This window comes from Schistocerca americana, chromosome X, assembly GCF_021461395.2.
Source record: "Schistocerca americana isolate TAMUIC-IGC-003095 chromosome X, iqSchAmer2.1, whole genome shotgun sequence".
Lineage (NCBI taxonomy): Eukaryota > Metazoa > Arthropoda > Insecta > Orthoptera > Acrididae > Schistocerca > Schistocerca americana.
The window spans coordinates 471,809,633-471,813,297 of record NC_060130.1 but is presented as its reverse complement, the minus strand read 5'-3'; positions in this window follow the sequence as shown (position 1 = coordinate 471,813,297).

Genomic DNA, 3,665 nt, shown 5'->3' with positions numbered 1-3,665 from the left:
ACTTAAACATGCGGAAATCTCACTAATGGTGATATTTAGTAGCTATTCGTCACTACAAAACAACAGCGATAGTCGCCACATTCGAATCCCGGTAAAGCAAAACATTTTCGTCTCGTCATATTAGTTTCCGAATTCTATAGTTAAGATCTGATTGTCTTTAGTTAACAATCCTAAAAGATGCTGGTTTCGAATCCAGGTTCAACACACAACTTTGTCACATCATTTCAAGTATAAACATGCGCTTAAGTTATCTGTGAGTGAAATCATATTTAAGAACTTACGTGGTGGGTATGATGGACTAACAACTGGGTTGGTGTGCCAGGTCCCAGTCTAGTACACAAATTTTCGTCACATAATTTCAGCTTGATACTTACTTTAAGAAATTTAGATTTGTAAAGGTTAAAGCTCGTCTCATCTCTAATAACGTGTTTCCTGATATTTTCAGTATCATGGGTTTAGTTTATATCTTGACTGATTGCCAAACAGAGCAGTGCTCTCCAGGTGTTTCTTGTGGTAACTATTTTACAGCCAAACGACTGTACTGCAAAGAGTTTAGAGGACCTGCAAGAAAGGTACGTTATGTGGGCTGCATGCAAATCAGGCGGAATGCAATTCATATCGTTTGCATACCTTTCAGCATAGTAGTACATATTGCTCTTAAGGGCTTCTGTAGTTTAATGAAGGTAAGCAATTTATTTAAAAATGGATGCTTTCACAGTTTCTGTCATACTAATGTATTGAAGACATTTGTCTTGTAGTGCACTGGAATATTCATTTGTTACACAATGTAACAAAAAAGCTCCTTGACGTGTTTGGTTGCTGCCTGCAAATTAGAATGCAGGGTAAATCAAACACAGTAGCCCTGCGCAACATGAACTCGTACGCCTTCCACGACGTGTTCCATCGCATCCTGCAAAGCAGCTAGTAAGGTACTGCAAAAGTATATGTTCTATGTAATTTGTTCACATCCTTGGTGTGTTTGCTGCTTTTTAGTAGTTGTGCTGTACAGCTGTTACTTGTTGTTGCCTTCGCTCATCCCACGACGACGTGGAGGACAAGGTGTTGTATCGAGATACGGAATGATTCCATCTCGTACGCAGCGGAAGGCTCTTCATCTAATAAGAGGAAGTGTCGGCGCGCAGATAACCCGTCGCACGTGGCGAGGCAGCCTAACGACTCCATCGATCGGAAAAGCACGGTGCGATAAGTGCCGCATCGCCGACGAAAATTGCATATGGGGCGCAGGGCCGGCTAGTCGGCAGTTTCTTGTTACGAACTGCCGAGTGTCACATCAAATACACTACTGGCAGGGCTTATTGGCGACTACCTACGGAACCTAGGGAAAAAAACCACGTGGTACTTTAATGCTTTGGTATATACCAGAGTTAATGCCTAGTGTCACTACAGCAGGAAGACTAAAAATAGGTATTTTGCACTACTGAACATCAGTGGCAGAAAATGCTTGCGAACACCGACTTGTAAAAGCTTCTGCAGATAGTGTTGTAACAGGGATAACTGGTGCATGAGACGCACTTCGACTCCGCACTCGTCTCCATCCCCTTTCCCCCCTCTCCACACACCCCTACCAGTCCCATCCCATTTCTTGTTTAATCCTCACTCTACTCCTCATCCAATTCTTACTTGTTAGTTTGATATGTTTCAATGAGTCAAATCGCAATGTACGTGCTTCTCATTAATTGTTGTGTAATTTTGGGAACCAGAATTTTACCTTTGGAACTCATTAGTGACCTGTTTCAGTAAGATGCCCCTATAATTCCAATACCAGACTCCAGACCAACCTAACCAACTAAATTTTTAAGCTGCTACAAAATTCCAGTGACACGATGCTTAAATAATGAGGAATGTTCTTCTTTTTCCTGTGTTTTTGACCGGAATCTGCGCATGGTCGACATGGGTATTAATAGATGTGGCATGGTTAACTGAAGGGGTGGTCGGATGTCCTTCCTGTCGCCAAGCCCATTATTCCCTGGGACAAAATGTGTGAACGCCAACTGCCTGCGTCTAGTGTTATTCGTGTGAAAGTGAGCAAAAGTTTTCTAAACGTTCGCCAATCAAGTAATGTGGCTGGGCTACGATACCAACCCTGTATTCGCCTAGTGGGGTGTGAGAAAACGCCTAAAAACTATGTGCAGGCTGGCCGACATACCGACCCTCGTCGTTAATCCTCCGGATGGATTCGATCCGGGGTCGGCGCACCTCCTTCTTTCGGATGCGGCGTTTTAATTCCCACGGCTGTCCGCGAGAGCGCTTAAATAACAAGGGATAATTAAGTAAAAATTCCACCTTTCAATAATTCTTTTTCGTATTTTGCAGCTCGTAAAATAGGACATCACTGTCCAAAGTAGCACTGCTTGCAAGGATCATGATATTTATTTTTCATTGTTTCATTACCGCTCATTACATAGTTGTATTAACGTACTTGCCACGACGAAAGTGGCTCCATCTAATCGTCGAAAATAACAAATAAATGTCTCCATACCAGGGAGAGACGTACATTGCCACACCCTTCCAATTTTAGCGGTCCGCAGTCCTTTCCTGTACTTTCATTTCTCATCTTCCTCTTTCCTTTTGACCTTATTCACTGTTTTCGCCCACTACAAAACTGCACCCCACGGCAATGGCGTCCAGGGCACACATCTCGCTACCATACCCTAGGGCCTAGACTGTAGCACAGTAATTATCTACATTAATACGGGAACTCGAATATAAGACCATAGGATTAAAAAGTAAGCACAATAATAGCACATAAGAGTTTTCAGTCTTCTTCCATCAACTTCGTTGCTTGGTGGCATCTCTCCCACTGCCAGCTTGTTAACACCGCAAAATGCCTGCCTGCTTGCCATTAAAAGGGCTAGAGTTTCTAAGAGCTTCGGCCGATGTAGCTTCTGCAAGCTTTCAACGAACGGGAAGGCAGAATGGTTAAGATACTGGACCTGTTCTCTACGTGCCAAAGCACCCTCATACTAGACGAAGCACTGTCTTCCGCTGCGTCCGAGATGGATTCGGTTAGTATTTCGATACAACACTTTTTCGTCTGCCGTTGTGCGTCATCGTGGTATGAACGAAGGCAACAAGAAGGAATAGCCGTACAGTGTAACTTCGCAAAGACAGCGAACACACCGAGGTGGTAACAAATTACACTTTATCTTACATTCTACTTTGCGAGCAACAACTAAACACATCCAGAACGAGATTTTCACTCTGCAGCGAAGTGTGCGCTGATATGAAACTTCCTGGCAGATTAAAACTGTGTGCCCGACCGATACTCGAACTCGGGACCTTTGCCTTTCGCGGGCAAGTGCTCTACCATCTGAGCTACCGAAGCACGACTCACGCCCGCTCTCATAGCTTCACTCTGCCAGTATCTCGTCTCCTACCTTCCAAACTTTACAGAAGCTCTCCTGCGATTGATTGGAGGGCCAAAGGGCCAAATGTTTTTCGTGGACTTCATCTGAACTTTACCTGTGATGTACAAGAAGTGTTTGGAGGTGGTACCTGGTTGACACTTGCTGTTGTATGGGGCAATCATGCAGATTATGGTGGCCTTGAAGCATTTCCAGATGCTAACATTTTGGCTTGGAAGACATGGAGTATAGCTGAGACTACAGGACTCTTGGCTAAACAGCCTTATGGTACTCTTGTTC